Source organism: Mustela lutreola, chromosome X (genome assembly GCF_030435805.1).
Source record: "Mustela lutreola isolate mMusLut2 chromosome X, mMusLut2.pri, whole genome shotgun sequence".
NCBI lineage: Eukaryota > Metazoa > Chordata > Mammalia > Carnivora > Mustelidae > Mustela > Mustela lutreola.
Genome location: NC_081308.1, coordinates 127,717,740 through 127,737,361, shown reverse-complemented (window position 1 = coordinate 127,737,361; position 19,622 = coordinate 127,717,740). Strand labels below are relative to the sequence as shown.

General features: G+C 40.4%; 1 protein-coding gene across 1 annotated transcript in view; it reads right to left on the bottom strand.

Annotated features, from left to right (window-relative positions):
* Nucleotides 1-19,622, bottom strand: part of AFF2 (ALF transcription elongation factor 2) — a 465,549-nt gene that overhangs the window by 43,201 nt on the left and 402,726 nt on the right. The gene's annotated exons all lie outside the window — the stretch shown is intronic.

Genomic DNA, 19,622 nt, shown 5'->3' with positions numbered 1-19,622 from the left:
TGAATGTGGCCAAGTTCTTTGGGTTCCACGACATTATCTTCCCTCTCAGAAAAGCCTAGCCTCCCGCATTTTATATAAACTCTTTAAGCCAAGAATGCATGCCTTCTGGACCCAGAGACAGATGCTACAGACTGACACACAGCCTAGATTCTTAATGATCCCATGCTTTTTGGGTTGAGATAAGTTTTCATTTCCTATGGCCATCTTGTTCAGAAACCCAGAGGTTTGTCACAGGGCTATGGTCTCAGCTATACACACGGTATAGTCCTCTCACAAAGGAGGGGTGAATTCAACCCCCATTTTAATTGGAGGAAACTAAGGTCCACAGGGGGCGAGGCTGGCCTCTGCCTCCCACTAGTTGGAAAAGTGAGATGGGAACTCCAAGGACAGGGATTGTGAAAAACATTTTCACTGCTGGTGCCCAGCACCCAGCACTGAGGGGGCCAGAGTCACATTTCTTGGCCTCCTCCACCTTAATTTTTATCAACTCTTTGTAAAAGTCTTAGAAGGAGATATGTTCATAAGGCACCAAGCAAGTTTAATGATTGATTTCAAATGTGTAATTTAATGATTGACCAAGCAAAGTATTTGGAAATTGACACCATTTGCCACTCTGCCTTCACTGATAATCAATAGTCTTCCTTACTAATCGTTTGCTCACTGTGCCCATAACAAATCAGCCTGCACTGTCTCTTGCCATGGTGGGTGATATCCTCACGCTGTCCTCAGGCTCACTGTGAGAAGTGTGGTTCCAGCCTCAAGGGGTGGGGAGGACTCTCCTCACCCCCACTCCCGTCTCAGCAGCCCGATCTCCCCCTTGGAAGTAAGTTCCCTGGTGGTGAGTATTGCTGCTGTGCCAGTGGCTGCCCACCTGCATTTGCTGGGCTCACTGCTGCTTATGCTCCCAGCTCCCAGCTCCCAGCTCCCAGCTAGGCTCGCTTCGTCCCTTCAACTCAGTCAGGAGAGTGCAGTCCTCATCTCAGGGGTACCTCATCCTGTGGTCCCACTTTCAAACTGGAGTGAGAGGGACCCCAAGGACCCCTCTCCTCAAGATTCTGGAGGCACAGAGCACTATTCCTTGCCTGCCCCCACCTGTCCAGTGCAGAGAGCATTTTCACTCCATGTGCCTTACCTCCCTAAAGGCTGCCTTTTTAATCTCCCAGTTAGGTATTTTCTTTCATAAAGCAAAGCTCATTTTAAAATGCTATCGGCTAAGTAAATGCTATCCGAAAGTACATTTCTCTGCCAAATACACCAAGAGATTAGGGGAAGCAGAAGAAATAGGGGACTGTATCCCCTGGGAAAATGCACGCACACACGCCTGCGTGCCTGTGTGTCCCCGACAGTGGGGGGTGGGGGGCGCAGGGTCCTCCGACTCAGAAGTCTCCTTCCCTTCATTCTTTTGCAGGTCTCTCCTTTATGGCAGTAAAGACTCCACATTTATGCAAAGTGCCTTCTAAATCTAATCTATTGTTTCTGTCTCTGGTTACTAAATAAAGACAGAGGGAACAGATTTAATGAGACCAATCCAGACATTATGCTAACTTGGCCTCAGTTCCTCCCAAGTATGTTTGAGGTCCAGCATGGAGCAGCCGCAGCCCTGAGCTGAGGGGCTGCTGGGCTGAGACACAATCAAGTGGTTTTCTAGTTTTGTTTCATATCTGTGCCTTCATGTCTGGTTTCTCTTAAGACTCCACTTATCCCAATATTACCAAACTCAAGTCTAGATTGACTTTGGAATATTTCTGGGTAGAGTTTCCATTTACTGGATTATTTTTGAGCCATTGCTGTAAGAAGCAAAACAGTCCCAGGGATTATTTCGCTAAAAACGAATGCACTGAGGTGAAACACATAAAGTTAGTCATCAGCTCCACCACAGTAAAGTTTCATGGACATAGATGGAAACTTGCATATGTGTGTGTTTGTACACACATGTTCCTTATCCAAAGCCTTCTGAAGGGGAAAAGAATTCTGATGTTCAGATTTTTTAATTTTAACAATGTGAAGATACCATTTTATATATATAATAGCTCAAGTGGGATCTGGGGAAGGATCCCTTTTTTAATTGCATTATGTTAGTCACCATAAAATACATCATTAGTTTTTGATGCAGTGTCCCTTAATAAAACTTACTAATATTGATACAATAACATTGATGCAGTGTCACTTAATAAAACTCACTAATATTGCTACAAGAACATTAACAGTAAGAGGTCGGGTTCTGTCATGAAATGAGTTTGTTCAAGTTCAGGAAGATGACAGCTCTCAGGACTTTTTAAATTTCAGAATTGTGATTAAGGGATCGTGGATGTGGGCAGAAACCATATATGAAAAGTGGACTATAACTAGATGTACAAGTAAATATAGATAGATATGGATATGAAATAAAGACTCTTTTAAACCTCAGAGTGACCTTGACTGAGACTCAACAGAATGAGACCTGTGATTATTTTCCCTAAGACTTCTTACGACTTTATCTATTGTGTTCTTACGAAGGACCCCATGGTGAGTCAGTATGGACAATGTCCCCTTGAGGGAGACTAGTGTAGAAAGAACAGGAAGAGGCTCACCAGGTTTTCATACCCACCCCAATGAACATGGATGCTTGGGGATGAGAGGGAAGGTGGGCTTGAATTCAGAGAGGGTAAAAGAGGATTACAGCTGGGGTGAAGCACTTGAGCACCTTAATGAGAAAGAACTGCTTTCTCTGGGCAGTTGGAAACAGGGAGGGAATAAGAGTTGTTTAAAATGGAAGCAAAATTGCTCTCCCCAGTACCTCCCTCTGCCTCTATTATCCATCTGCTCTTCCCAGGCTTGCTGGAGATTCTGGCTACACCCAGCGTATGGAGGAATGTAAGCCCCATATTTGAGCCTGTTTGATCCTCACTTCCTCTGGGCCCACCTTGCACCCAGCAATGCAAACATCAATATGAGAATGACTGGCCCAGGGCCACATTGTTGCCTAGAATCCACGGTGGAACTTCCGAGTGGGCAAATCATTAGAGTATTTCACTCACAGATTTTCACTGAGACCCGTTAGCTGTTCAGCTAGTTAAATCGCCCCTTCTGCTACATTTATTTTCATACATTGCCAATTTATTTTCTGCATATATATTAAAGTGGCTATGAGAGAAGCTAGATCATGCAATACTTGGTTCTGCCTAGGAGATTTAATACATTTAATACATTCTTCATTCACCAAACTGTATTAGAATTACTGTCCATGCACCATTTCCTCTTATATTTTAGTCATTTGTTTTTTTTAAAAAGAATGCTAGTGGTGACAACAAAGATAATGTATGATATTAAAAATCATTAACATTCATCATACTAAACCATCTATCCATAGTCTGTAAATATTACGGTGATACTCTATGACTTCACCCTTATGCAATAAAACTTCTCAAAGGACCCACATTTATACCAACTTCAAAGTCAGTGGCTCAACCTTTTCAGAGATCCGATTCCTCATGTTCCTCAGCATGAGCCATCTTCAGTGAGTAGTGAAACCTCATTTTAACCCCAACCCCAATTAGTAGGTCCTCATGGTCAGGGGCCAGACTAAGGACAAAGGACCTGGCTTAGTAAAGTCAAAGATCTTACCAGGGGAAATCCAGGGCTAGGGAAGGGGATCAAAGAGCAGGTCAGTGGGAGAGAAGTTTGGGAGGGATTTCCATTGCCTTGTCCAGGCAGGGTTGGCCCTGCTGTGGAAGGCTTGAGCATACCAGGGAGAAAGGTGGGTTTTGAGAGGTAGTTTAGGCACCTTAGTGTCTAGACATGACAGTGTCTCTATGTTTACACTGACTGGGCCTCTTCTGCAATAAAGAGGTTCAGTTTGTACCAGAAGATAGAGAGTTGGAAAGCTGAATGAAGGAACTGGAATGACTTTGTCTGGAGAAGATTCTGGGGCAGGGAGGAAGAGGTTCAGATGGTGACAGTCTTCAAAAACCCAGAAAGTCTGTCCTGTGTGAAAGGGGGTGGCTTGTTCTGAGGGCCTCCTAAAGTGAAACTGGGCCAACAAGCTAGAGATTTAGTTGGAAAGAGCTCACCTCAACATCAGGAAATACTTAAAAATCAACAGCTGGGGTGCCTGGGTGGCTTACTTAGTTAGGCGTCTGACCCTTGACTTCAGCTCAGGTCATGATCTCAGAGGGTGAGATCAAGCCCCACATGGGCTCTGTGCTGGGCGTGGGGACTGCCTAAGATTCTCTGTCTCCCTCCCCCCCAACCCCTCCCCCCTGTGCCCTCTCTCAAAAAATGTGTAAGAATGGCCCGAGAAGGAAGCCAAGGCTTTGTAGGCCAGTGAGCCAATGCCTTTAGTTGACCAGGTAGACAGCAACAGAGAATATGATAGATATATTCCTATCGTGGGTCCCAAGTGGGTTTGGATGATCTTTAAAATATTTTCCAGCTCAAAGATTCTGATCCTTATGAAAGTACACTGTATAAAGGATTGTGAGGGGGACTTTTTAGGATCCCAGAAGAAGCATGTGGGGACAGGTCTGCACAATCCAGTCTGCTCCCTAAGGCAGTTCTGCAGTGTTCTGCTCTTGGCAACACTTTATCAGTCACAGAGCTCTTGTGTAAGCCTCAGAGGATTAAGGCTGCATTCCTGTAGGGCTATTTTATAAATCAGACTTTTCACTAATTCAGATTAACAGCTTCCAGAAAGCCAAACATCTGCATCAGTGCTGATTCTAATCCTAATTTAACTGTAAATTCCTTTCTCAGGAGATAAACAGGAATGATGAATTGGCCATTCTGCTCAATCAAGCTGTGTGGGCATCAAAAATGAAAGGATCCCAAACGGATGGCAATTTTGTGGTGGGAGATGTACATGGGAAGGGTTTGACAAGCAAGGCCTGACGTATTGACTTTGGCAACATATTTGGCACATGACTGGGATATGCCAACGACATGTAGCAGGAGATGGTTGATGGGGAGTCCTGTATGAAACCCTTGTCTTTTGTTGAGACTCATATGAACTTCATCAACATGAACTTTTTCCAGTTTTATAGGAATGAAATGTCTGTCTACAAGATAATTTGAAATGCTTCCATATTTGAAGTCATCATTACGTTGTAAAGGGATGGCCCTGGGGCAAAGGAATAGAAATTTATTGCTGATCTTACCCCTCTTCCTCATTCTCCTTTCTGAACTCTGGGTTCTAGAATTAGAACAATCTGCCTCATCATGCTAGGCCACTAGAGGCAGATACTTTGAACCCTGAACCTATCCCAACCAGGGGGTAGGAAAATCCATGTTTGGTCCGAGTCAGTAGTTCTGACCTCCATCCCACCCCCTCCAGGAAATCCCTTCAGCCCCTTTATCCAGTAGAAAGCATATGCAGAAGCATGATACATAAAGCAGAGTTTTCCTGGTGGAAACAGGGATTGGGCAAAATGTGAGGAGAGTGTGTTGCCAGCAGCATCTTCCTCCCTGGGTGGTCCCCAAGCACAGTTTGAAAGTAAACTGCTTCATATCCCAATAGTATCACCAGCAACTCAGGATCAAGTGTCTTTGGTGTTAATGCACTAACACTGTGGATGAATGTTGATAAGCAAATCACTTCCAGCTGTAATTTGGGTTACACTGGAGATAATCTTTGTTCAACGTGTGCACACTGGGTATCTGCCTTCCCCCCCCCCCCTTTTCAATGATTTATTTTTATTTTATTTTATTTTATTTTATAAAGAGAGAGAGAGAGTGGGAGGGGTAGGGGCAAGGGAGAGAGAGAGAGAGAGAATCTCAAAGAGGCTCCATGCCCAGCATGAGCCAAACACAGGACTTGATCTCACTACCCTGAGCTCTTGACTTGAGCTGAAACCAAGAGTCAGACATTTAATGACTGAGCTACTCAGGGGACTTTTGGGGCCTGACCAGCCCTAGGCCCTTGTCTTCTTTTTCTGCCTGTGGCCTATCTCCATTTTTACTCTATTTAACACATCTAAATAGCTATGTTTCCTCTATTGCTTTTTTTTTAAATTTTAAAGATCTAATGGGTTTATAAGATTCATGAATCAGGCAGCAGCCCATCTAGTCAATAGAGGAGAGCTCCCTCTCCTACTGGTTTTAAAGAGGTAGTTTTAATCTAGTGGGAAGAACACGGGATTGGAAGTCAAAAGATCTTTTGAGTGTTACCTTGGATACTTAAGCACTTAACATACATAGGGTTTCTGATTCCTCATCTGTAAAATGGGTCTACTATATCACATAGGCTGTGAGAGGACCTAGTGAACATATTTAGGTGAGCCTTCTCAAATATTAGTATACACACAACTCAGCGGGAGACTCAGGGTTGAATTCGCTAGGCCTGGATGGAGCCTGAGTTCTGCGTTTTTAACCCACTGCTCAGTGAGGCTGATATTCCTGGTTGGTGTGCCATGGAGAGAGCAGTGAGGCTAAAACCTACATGGGCTATTTAGACATAAGCTGCTGGGGCAAAACCTAAGTTGGGGATTTTGAAACTGAGGAAAAAAACACACTTTTGAGATCAACTGTGGATTTTATGTTTCTATAATTATTCTGTCCTCCTTTACCAACAGGCAAATTGGACCGCCTTATGCCATTTTAAGTCAACTGGGCAATTGTGGCTGAAGAGGTTGTATCAGATTCTTTTTGAGAAGCTTACAACGTTACTGAGGCTACCTGCCTCTACCAGTGGTTGACCAAAGGCCAACCTTTGAATGAGGCCCATCGCTCCCTGCAAAGCTCAAAGGCAACTTGCCACTAGCCTGGCTGAGGCAAAGGTGGGACCCACTGTAGGAATGGCTGCAGCTGGGACACTCTTACTACTTCCAGAGCACTGAGACTTGGTACCAAACAATGTCAAGGTGAAAAATTTTTTTAAGGATACTAGAGGACAAAGTTCAATGTGCAGTTTCAAAGAAATTAAAAACAAAACAAAACAAAACAAACAAACAAACAAAACCAGAACAAAACAAAGCAACAACAACAAAAAACCAAACCCAACCCAAGGTACCTGGCTTCCACCTAGTACCCTCTGGGGCAAGACAGCACCATGGAGGTGCCAGCAGGCACCCGGTAAGGCTGGTCAGCACTGGCTAATGGGCCAGTGATGTCTTAAGAACACCACACTTTGCATTTGGGAGAACACACCACCATTTAATTTCTTCTGGAAATAATTAAAAGCCACACAGACTTTTCTGCTATCAGTCAGAGCTGCTTCCATCAAACAGCTAGACAAGTGGCAAAAAAAAATCATAGCCAGCAAGGTATTTTTGTCCTTTTTGCCTTTAAAGTGCTTTGACAAAAATGGGAGCAAGGGAGAGAATGAAGGCAGGTGAGTGACCCTGAATGCTGACTCCCATGAGCCCTGCTCTCTACCAAAGCAAAGAATGCAGACAAATGCCAGAATACGAATATGAATTGCCAGAAAGAATTTAATATGAATGCCAGAAAATCTCTAACAAGGTCCAACAAAGAATTCCATTAGTCACAAATCCAATGTGGAGCACACTAGATACTTTGGTGTTTTATACCCAGAAGAGAATCACTGTTCTGTAACTGGTTTGGAGGTGGGCACAAGAGTCTAGGCAACAGAAAGGCTGAAGATGATAGGAGAATACGAAGCAGACTGGAGATAGGCTCAGCGTGGCTCAGCAGAAGCCTCTGCCTTTTTCCTTGCTTGATGGCTTCTTTCTGTTGCCCATTATGCTTAGAGCTGCCTTGTGATTTGGGAAGCGGGAATCCCTCTTCCAACCTCTCCCTAGACTACATTTCTTCTTTGATGTCTCTCAATGCCACTCTTACCAGTATTGTCTGGTCCACTTCAGGTCTGATTTATTACCTGATGTATCACAGGCGCTTGATTTAGAGAATAAGCTTTGATGGCTGGAGGCTTTATCAACCACACACACACACACACACACACACACACACACACACACACACTCAAATGCTTTGTGCACCTAAGACACCCTAGAGTAAAGCCCTAAATGATTCTTCTCTATAGATCTCTGGGAAAAGGGTTCCTGGGTACCTCCACTGCCTACTGTCTATGTCTCTGTGGTCCCAAGAGGATACTGTCATCATTGAAGCAATGAGACCAAAATACTTTTTGCACTGCAGAGCACTTGATAATGTGCTGGCATTTTTACTCCCATGACTTCATTTGGTTGCCATAAGAACAGTGAGTGGGGTGTGGATACAACAGATATCCTTACCACCTTCATGGGTTACCCATGAATCTCCAGAACCTCTAAGCCAAAGTTGTGCAGCTGGGGTGTGAGGGGGGATTTCACCAGGCTCTGGTGACTCTTTTGGCAACACCAAGTTGGCGTAAGGAAATGAAAGCAATCGGGAATCCGTTACAAAACTCACCCTTGTCACCAAACTGAAAGGTAATGGGGACACAGAATTAATTCTGAATGTTTTCTTCAAGTGGCTGAATGAGAAAGTGCAAGAATGTGATGTTGAAAACATTGAAGACCATCAGTGCTCTATGTCAGCAAGACTGTGCTGCATTTGATTCAAATGACAAATGTCACTTGGTCCAGAGGAGACCTACAGCTCACAGCAGATAACTCTTCCACATACACAAATAGATTTTGAAGAGTAAGTAGGGAAAATTTACAGGTCCTCTATCTTTCTACCTTTTCAAAGCCTGTATTTGTTTTTTTTTTTTTTTTAATTTTTTATTTTTTATAAACATATATTTTTTATATACATATATTTTGTTTTTAAATAGGTGATAAACATGATACTGAATTCAAAAGATACTGAAAGGGACACAGGGAAAAGTAGACCTTCAGATCCTCTATAGTCCATCACCCCGTTTTCCAACATTTTTCATGGTTAATGTTTCTTATGCTTCTTCCAGTAATATCCCCATAGATTTATGAGTATTGATATGTGTGCTTTTAAAATCAAGGCTTTTTTAAATTATAAAAGTAATAGCTTAAAAAAAGTTTCTCTGTGTGGGATGGCAGGACATTAGATGAATGGCATTCAAAGTCACATCCATAATTTCTAATATAAAACTCATACAGCTTCCTTAATAAATGTGTCTTCCTAATAGTGCCTGAGATGTATTACAAACATCAGCATTAAAAGACTCAGGTGAATGACAAAAATACAACTCACAGCACTGCAGTGTGTCACCCTACCATGAGGGGGAGGCAGTGACGTAACACATACCATGAGGAATAGAAGACGCTCAGACAGCCCTGCTTGGTGGGACTAAGCTGCAGGTTCCAAATCAAGAAGCAGTCACTGAACTTCTTCCATCACAGACACTTCTTACAGATGCGGTCAATGCATGCTGGTTCTGCTTCCTCACCACTAGAAACTTCCATAGGCCCAGTAATCAGACTTTTTAACTCTTTGATCTACTGAGACTGCTTTCATTTGTGACGGCCCACCCCTGTCCTCCCCACTTCCCGTTGCAAGTCAGGTGTTCTTCCCTTACTCTCCTTGACCTTGCTCCCTGTTGGACTAAAAGCTTTGACTTCTTTTGTACTTGGTCCCAGTGACCATGTACAACATGAGATCTCTAGGTTTCAGAATTCACAATGACTCCCTCGTGGCCAGATGTGCTCTTCTCTACGGGATTTGCCCAAGATCTATCTCCATCGACACCCTACCTTAGTGCCAGTTTTGATTCCCCTCTTTTTCCAGCACATCTGAGACTTTTGTCTTCTACCTCTTCCTGCATGGTCTCCAAGCCTTTGCTTAGCCTGATTATTCTGTCTAGAATGACACTTTCCCCACTTCTGCTTGCTTAAATGATGATCTTTAAAGCTCAAATTCAAATAACATAAGGTCCTTCCCAATGATTTTAATTCTCCTTGATACCTCACTGTTCTGATTTCTTTGCACTACCTGCATCACCATTTATTACTTAATTATTTTCAAATTCTTTCATCAGGCTAACCTTTTGCCTATACAACTAAATTGTCCATTTTTTGATGGCAGGTGCCAGAGTTTACAGTCATTTTTTGTGTGCCCTAAGGTGCCCAGCATAATACTTGTATGTGATTTTCTTGTTATGAAAAAAGTATTCCAACTGGCCTTATAAGGTGGAGAAAATCCATTCACATGAGGTCACCTGGTAAAGAACAATACTTAACTCCAAAATGTCAATCTTTCAACCAGTTGGTTAAGTGTTAGTCCGTCATCACCTGCCTCTTTCTTCAGCTTCAGTTCCATGGCAAAAACGCAACTTCTTGGGATGGTCATTTTAATGTAATTGGTATTTACAGCAACAGTTGTTGGGTTGCAGAGTGCATGCCCACGCATGAACACGAGAAATAAATGGTGGCTCTTACGGAAACTGCGTGCTACACATACACACAGACCTTCTTATTTTTAATTAAGATGATGATTCCATTATTCCAAATCATGTGAAATGTGAGCTACTCTTGTCATATCATTTTGATACATTAACCAGCCCTGTCTACATTGTGCTTGATATTAACTCCCTTTCTACTTGATGGTTTTTCTAGTGGCGTAATTAATTTCCTCATGGAAGAAAAAATATTCAATCAATTTGGGATTAAATATGAGGTTGAAGGACTTTCACAAAAGATAGAACTAAATCTCCTAACCCACATGCCTTGCTAATTATGACACACTCACATTAAGAACAAGAAGGTGTTCCCTTCCCATGATAAATGGGCCTGAAAATCCTCCCCAGCATTTACTATAAATCACAAAGACCATTAATAAACAGGCAGGAAACAAAAAGACAGTTTCTACAAGAATTCGCTCCCATTTTTCGCCTAAGACTATCAATGTCATATTTAAAGCTGATACCGGAAGGTTTCTATACAGAAGCCCTCTAAGTAAAAAAGCTCAGCTATTTTAAACAGAGTTTCCCCATGCCTGTTATTTTGAATGACAACAAAGGAAACACTGGATCTTCTTAATCCTGCATTGCTCTCTGGCCCAAAATCTTCCCTTCCAGCTAACAGCCTCCCTTCTCATCAATGCTAAATTAAAGGAGGTCAAGTGTAAATGAGAGAAGAAGAGGGGCCACACTAGCCTCATCTCACATCCAGCCTGCTTTAGACAAAGGTCTGGTTGCAGCCACCAGGAATAAGGTAGCTGAGCACACTGACCCCTGTATATGGAATGGCAGGGCTTACACTTGAATCTAGATCAAAAGCAACAAGAATGGCAATCTTATATTATGAATGAACACAGAGCCACCTAAAAGATGAACTAGAAAGAAATGGAAACAAACTTGGGCATTTCTCCAAGAACTGGCATGATCTGTGATAATGACAAACAGGCTGGTAGTAATAAGGTCAGGGTGTTTGATTTTGCCGTTAAGAGGAATCTGTCATGTGGAGAAATTTATCATGCAGAGAACTTGGGAAATTTAGCAATTACAAAGACGATAGAATTCAGAATAAAAAAGACTTTAAAAACATACAATTAAAAATGCCTTGTGAAGCTAAGCAAATTACATTTGTGGCCAGCTGAAAAACTTGGGAATGTGCATGTCCTGAACATTACATACATAGTAAGTCACAATTATGTAGGCCCTTCCCCCAGATAAGGTCCTTAAACAAAGGTCCATCTTAGGGAGTTACAGTGAAGACAAAGTGTTCAGAACTTAGGGGCATTAAACACACAGAACAAGAAAGATATGCTCACTAGCAAAGCACATGACACATGCACTTTCAGTGAGATGTGACTATATTTTCTTGTCTGATGGTATCAATGGTATCTCCAATTTCATTGCAGTTTCCAAGAGTCTACAGTGCTCTAACTTTATCAGGACAAGATCAGGGTATGTTACTTTGCTAGTTGGAAATGTGGGCAAAAGAAAACAAAACACAAAAACAAAAACAAGAAAACTGTTGGGAGAAATGTTTTCCAGAAATGTTGTATATTAAAATGTTCCCTTTGACAATAATTATGTTTCAATATATATTGCAGACAACTATGCCCAAATTCAAGGTGTTTGAAAGATGTGTGTTTGTGCCCATGTTTAAGTGTGTGTATGTGTGTGAGTGTGTGTGCGTGCCTCATGAGTGACTGCTAGCTAAAATCCAAGATGGCTAATACTAAGAGAAGTAAAGTAGTTTTGGCATCAGTTAAGATGATTGGCTAAGAAGGACAGCAATATTGGGAGCAATATCATCCTTCAAGTGAGGTACATAATATTAATTTTAAAAATAATGTCATGATTTAGGACAGAAATGTTGACTTCTGTAGTACATACTGGGCATTCAACATTTAGCAGAGAACATATTGTGGCTGGCCAATGTTGGCATTAACCTCTATGTGGGTTCAAGTCATGTATTAAGAGGAGACACAAATGTACACTCACATGTATGAGGATTAACTATCAAGTCTTACCGTGTGTTAGTTTTATAAGTAATATATAAAGACAAAAAAGTCCAAAAGAACTAAAATGTGGTTATTTTTCTATCTGTTAGACAAGATTTATTAAGTAGACAAGGGAAATGTGAACTCTTTCAGTTAGCCATGAAACTCATGAACACTGACAGGCTTCCAATACAGGGAAACAACTTAAGTGTTTGCCAACAGATGAATGGATAAAGAAAATGCAGTCTATGTATTTAAAATGGAGAGTTATTCAGCCTTAAGAAAGAAATACTGCTGTTTGAGACAATGTGGGTGAACTTGGAGGACATTATGCTAAGTGAAATAAGGCAGACTCAAAGAAAAATACTGCATGGGCTCACTTGAATATGGAATCTAAAAAAAATTAAATTAAATTAAAAAAAAAGTCCAGCTCAGTAACATAGAGTAGAATGGTGCTTACCAGGGGCTGGGGTTTGGGAAGAAAAGGGACATGTTAGTCAAAGGGTACAAATTTTCAGTTGTAAGATAGATAAGTTGTGGGTATCTAACATACACCCCAGTGGCCATAGTTCATAATAAAGTATTGTGTACTTGAAATTTGCTAAGAGAGTAGATACCAAGTATTTTCACTGCAAACAGAGAAGGTGATCCTGTGAGGTGTCGGATGTGTTAGTTAGCTTGATTGTGGTAATCATCCCACAATGTATGTTTGTAAAAATGACACAGTGTACGTCTGAAATATATACAATTTTTCTTTGTCAATTCTGCCTCAATAAAGCTGGAAAAAACTGGTAGGTTTCCAGTTGGTGGTTGGACAATGATAAATTCCAGGTGTTGGTATGGCATATATAGAATTAACCCACTTCTCTAGAAGTACAGATGACCTAGTAGTAGTACAGATTTAGTACAATGATCTTTGATATTTTTAGTAATTTTTTTATCTTGTCAAGAAAAATAATTAAACACAGATTTTCTTTTCTTTCATTTTTCCTCTTCCTCTGCCTCATTCTGGTGTCTTGTAATAGTCTCATTATTCAACATAATATTGTCCATTTTTAATGGTCTTTTATTTCTGAATTATATTTTAAAATGATTTGAGAAAGTCTATTTTAGAAATGTTTCCAGTATATGTCTTTTTGAACTATTTGCGTCATTGGAAGAGGAGAATTTTTCCCCCCAAATCCCCCCTACATATCTTATATGCCTCTAATCTATGTAAAATAACAAGTCAAATACTTAAAAGTTTTTAATAGTTATATTTCAATAGGTCTTAGTTAACTCCATTTTGGAGTGAACAGGGAAAAAGAATACAACTTCTTAAAATTTGCATGTTATTAACATTGCCATAGAAGGGTAAGAAAAGGCACCACTTCAACTGGAACATAGAGAGATTTTAATCAAAGCTTCTCTTGCTGTGCTCTTTCTTTAGAGACTGCCTCTTCAGGAGCCCATCCTGTGTTAATTGTGTTTCCAAATTGTACACGGATCTGCAAGAGGAGACCAAAGCAACTTTTGCTTTGTGATTTTACTTTCCTTTAATACGATGGCTTATACTCTGTGGTTTATTCATTTATTGGTCTGATGGTTTTTATGAGTTGTGATTCAACATAGGTTCATTTCTAGTTCCGTGTTTTATAAAGATATGGAGAATGTAATATAAGTCTGAAACAATTATGGTTATGTGCCACGCAAGACAATACTGTAAATATGAGGAGAGTCTTGAAAAGCTGCTTAGCAAAATGATCTTAACGTACAAGGCAGTGTGAAAATATAAAAGGAATCTATAATGACGATGAAGATTAGCCATTTGCTCTCTAACCTTATTTACAGAAGCAATCAGAGGTATTCAGGTCGAGTTAATGACCCTGTCTCCAATTAATTCAATTGTCTACAAACAACACTGGTGCAGGGACTGTCTCAAAGTCTGCCACGCAGTCTCAGAGGAAATACATAAGACTCCATTAAAAGTGACAATAATAATGCATTTATTACTGAAACACTATTGTATTATAAATAAATTCCTCATGTTAAATTATGCTCCATGCTTTAACAGAAATTCAATTACTGAAATAATAAAAAGATGGTGTATTTGCCAAGTGCTTGGACTATAATTTGGCTGCTTAGTTACCAGTGGTTGGCTGTTTTGCAATTTTTCCTTCATAGACTATTTCTTTTGAATAAATGCCAGACTTTTTCATACAAATTTTATGAACAAGTTGCAAAATGAAATTTTGAGCTTTTGAATCCAATTATGAAAGACATAACTAAATCTATTATTGAAAAAAAATTCTAGTAAGCCCTTTCTGCCGTTGTTCAGAACTGTCTGGTAATTGAGGTAAGCACAGGTGCTGCTCATTATGGACCATTGTGCACCATCTGAATTCTGGGAACTGTGGAATTCAGATGGTTTAAACTCTGTTTGTGTGAATAACAAACAGGCCTGATTCTGCGCTTGTTTGTACAAGCTTGTACACAGCTCATTTGGGACTTCGAAGACACCTGCTTACCCTTTTGAAGCCAAAACAGTATCATTTATGTTCTGGCTATCCTTCCGATGACAATTTTGCAAAAGCAACAGATTTTGTGCTCTCTCCTCATTCCTACCATATCCTCCACCATGTAGTAACTTCAACACATCCTTGTCTTCAGTGATAGGAAAATTAGTTGAGTCAAGCTATGGCAATTATCCAATGATCCAAAGAAAAGAAGAATGAGCTCTTCCCGTGGATAGATGTCTCTGACGAACCAACTGGTGAAGGTGGACTGGGGACATGGTTTATTTGCATTTAGGACTAGATTTTTCCTCTTCATTCCCTTTCTTTTGCTCTGGTCTCTCACAATTTTCTTCTTAATGTCTAATGTCACTGTCTTTATTATGTTGCCTAGCTTTATCGAAATATAACTGACGTATCACATTGTGTGAGTTTAAGATGTACCATTTGATAATTTGATACACTTATATATCATGAAATGATTACCACAATAGGGCTAGTTAATCCCTCTGTACCTTGTATAATTATAATTTGTGTGTGCATGTGCATGCATGCACCTGTGTATGTGTGTGTGTGTGTGTGTGTGTGTGTGTGGTGAGAACATATAGGATCTTTCTGTCTTGTTGCCTTCATATAGCTCACCTGAAAGCAGAGAAGCTTATGATCACAGAGATTTGTTTCCTGCTTTCAGGATGCAAAGGAAAAGCTACTCTTCATTGTGGTCTCCTCTCCTATCCCACAGGGCCACAGGCCAGTGACTGCCATGATTCTGCTGGCTTGCCTGAGGAGGCTGGAATCTGCACTGCCGTCCTGAGTTTCCGACTAATGTCACATGCCAACCTGAATACTCTAGCCCTGCAGTAGTTTCTTGGCACTATGACTAACTTTAATTATTCAATGACTTTGAATTTTCTCTTGTTTTACTGAGGTCTTACCCACTATAAAGATAACACCCAGAAAACAAAGAGTAATGAAGCAGGAGTTCTGTTGCAGAGCAAGAAACAAATCTGGACTACTCCAACTCTGGGTCCCTCCAACTGCAGCTCCCTGACCCCAACCACAATGACTACTCATAAAAGATGACCTTCTAAAGGTGAGAGCTTGCTTTCCTATGAATACAGGAAATAGTTGAAGATGTAGGGAATGAAAAATAAAGAGAAGAAATTATAACTGCATGATTTAAAGCTTGCTGTCACAACCACTGTGGAAAAAAGTATGGAGTTTCCTCAGAAAGTTAAAAAGAGAACTATCTTACAATCCAGCAATCACACCACTGGGTATTTACCTAAAGAATACAAGAACACTAATTCATAGGGATACATGTTTATCCCTATGTTTATAGGAGCGTTACTTACCATAACCAAGATATGGAAGCAGTCCACATGCCCATAGGTTGATGAGTGGATAAAGATGGTGTGGTATATACACAATGGAATGTTACTCAGCCATAAAAAGGAATGAAATCTTACCATTTTCAATGACATAGATGGAGCTAGAGAATATAATGCTACATGAAATAAATCAGTCAGGGAAGGACATATACCATATGATTTCACTCATGTGTGGAGTTTAAGAAGCAAAACAAATGAGCAAAGGGGGAAAAGAGACTAACCAGACACAGACTCTTTCTTTTTTTAATGCTTATAGCATTTCTCTTCAGAATGGCCCCAAATTGGAAATCACCCAAATCTCCTTCAACAAGATAAATGGTGGTACACCCCAACTGGAATATTACTCAGCAGAAAACGAGGAACAAACTACAGATACATACAACAACATGGATGAAAGAACTCAGACTCAAAAGGGTACATACTGTACCATTTATATGACACTCTGACAGATAAAACTCCTGTGATGGAGAGTAGGTTGATGATTTCCAGAGGTTGGGATTTGTGGGGCATCTACTAATAAGGGGTTAACTATAAGGGATTTGGGGGCATGATGGACTGAAGAGACTCTTAACTCTAGAGAACCAACTGATGTTTACCAGAGGGGAGGGAGTGAGGGATGGGTGAGACACGTGATGGAGATTAAGGAGGGCACTTTTGATGAAAATCGGGTGATGTATGGAAGTGTTGAATCACAATATCATGCCCCTGAAACTAACTTAACACTGTATGTTAGTAATACTGGAATTAAAATTAAAAAATAAGAAATAAAAATAAGTAAATTTTAAAAAGATTTTAGGCTTGAAAGTTCTACTCCAAGACATTCCAATTCCCTCGACAGTGTTCATAGAATCTGGAATGTAACCCTTCCAATTTAGCAAGTACTTTCACTCCAAGCAAGGTTCTAGCAAAGTCTAAAGGTGAAACAGAATAGTCAACCTACACCCATATGCAAAAACACAATGGAATGTTAACCAAAGCACTGTTAACTTGACACTTTTTCACACACCTTGTCCTTGTCCCTTGTCCATCAGGCAAAGTTAAGATCATGACAATGCTTAATGAAGCCAATCAAAGTAGTGATCATCAGACATTAACTGACCTGACCATCAGACATTAACTATAACTAATGTAGTTTGATGGTGCTCCACAGAAGGCACACTGGAATCTTACCTTTCCTCTTATCATTATCACAGGAAGTACAAGGTAAATCTCTGCAGGAATATAAATAATTTGGAAACCCTCATAGACAATATTCTACTGTGTGTCTCATTTGCACTTAAAAACGCTGCCCTACAGACCTTATGTACTTTTAAGATTTATCTGAGAGATACATGAAGACGACTTCCAGCCAAAAAAAAAAATGTACATATTTAATGGAATTAGATCTCTAGGCAAGAAAATGTCAAAAGAAAAGGCAAAATATTAAAGCGAATGTGAGGTGCTCCTTTCCATAGCTTTCCCTCTTTGATAAATACCTTCTGGGATGTCATTTGCTAGAAAGTCATGATTTTACAAAACAAAACAAAACAAAAACCTGGAGTATAAAATATACTCTCTTTATTGCTGAAGTCAGTTGCTATTTTCTCATTTCTCTCTGAAATCTGCTTTTGTCAGCCAGAGGCCTTGATATTTGCCTTTGTATCTGCCTTTTTATCATTCTTATTGAACACATGGCAATTATTGTGAAATTGTCAAATTGCAGGCAAGCTTCATGATTACATGGCAGTGGCAGAGTGGTGTTCTGTGCTTGCACAAAGTTCTCATCTCCTTTTCAGCCTCTAGGGGGAGGTGAGTTCACCTGACACTAAAGATCACATGGTTGGTGGGGGCTGTGTCCTCACCAGAAACTGAAGATATATTTCACCATATATATATATATATATGGTTTCAAATGACAGAAAAAATCAGCTTATCGTTAGCCTATCAACAATCTGCAGCTTATAAATAGAAATTCTTATACAAATCTAATTTCAAAAGCAGTTCTTCTCTCCTCTGAGTTTGATACCTGGGTGTAAAATCTATAGAAGTCATTAGGAGGTGGAACATATCCGTTTCCTTTTGTTCAGCACTCTTCTATCAAAATCTTTTTTTTAATCACCACTACTACTCACATTGCATGTAGTCATGGCAATACTAATAATATTTAAAGTTATTGAGTGCTTTTTTAAAAGAAGATTTTATTTTGTTTATTTATTTATTTGAGAGAAAGAGAATGAGAGGGAGGGAATGTGAGTTGGGGGGAGGGGCAGGGAGAGAGACTCTCAAGCAGACTGTGTGCTGAGCGTGGAGCTCAAGTCAGGGCTTGATCTCATGATCCTGAGATCACGACTTGAGTGGAAACCAAGTCAGACTGACACTCAACCAAGTGCACCAGCCAGGTGCCCCTAAGGTTATTAACTTCTTAGTATGTAACTTGTCCGAGGCCTAACAGCCAGTGAATGGCTGGGAAGCAACAATCCCGCCTTTTGGTTGTTTTCCTGTTTGTTTTGTCGGCACACATTTTGAAAAGTTCTGCTCTATTTCTGCCAATCGTTCATCCATATGTGTATTTTCAGAAAGATCTATTGGAGAACAAGCACTAAAATCTTTAAACATATGCTTTCACAAGATTATTTGCAGCCTTCTGTAATGATAATTGAAAATGCATAATGCTTACAAATTATTCTTCAGTTAATATCAATGGTGACGATGATGATGATTATTTATTAGGCCCCTACAGTGTGCCAGGTCCTGTGCCAGGCAAACCCACTTAATACTATTTTACAGGTGAGAAAATGGAAGCTTAGGCAGTAAAGAAACTTGCTTAAAGATCTTGTTCCAGAGGCTGTGACCTCTTACCTTTCCTTGGAAAGGTAAGATTCCAATGTGTCTTCTGTGGAGCACTGTCAAACTACATTAGTCATAGTTAATGTCTGACAGGCAGGGACTTTCTTTGGTTGATTGCTATATGACTATGCTATCTTGCAGGGGTTGGGGATTAATCCCCATATGTAATTTATTTTTTTTATTTTTTTAAAGTATTTATCTGACAGGGAGAGAGAGATAACAAGTAGGCAGAGGCATGCAGAGGGAGAGGAGGAAGCAGGCTCCCCACCAAGTAGACAGCCCGGTGCAGGGTTTGATCCCAGTACCTTGAGACCATGACCCAAGACGAAGGCAGAGGCTTAACCCACTGAGCCACCCAGGTGCCCCATCCATTAATAATTTAAATAAAATATCCATCACTGTCAGTTAGGTTTCTGGTTTAGTAAATAACGCCGTTCTAATGGTCTTTTGTCTATTAACAGTTTCATAATGACAGAACAGAATCATAGTATCATAGAATCATGAAGCTATAGAGGACCCTGGGGATTTATGAATCCATCTCTCTCCATTGTGAGAAGAGGAACTGAGGTCAATCGGCAGTATGTTCAGTGAACTAAAGGTCACGTAAGTGAGT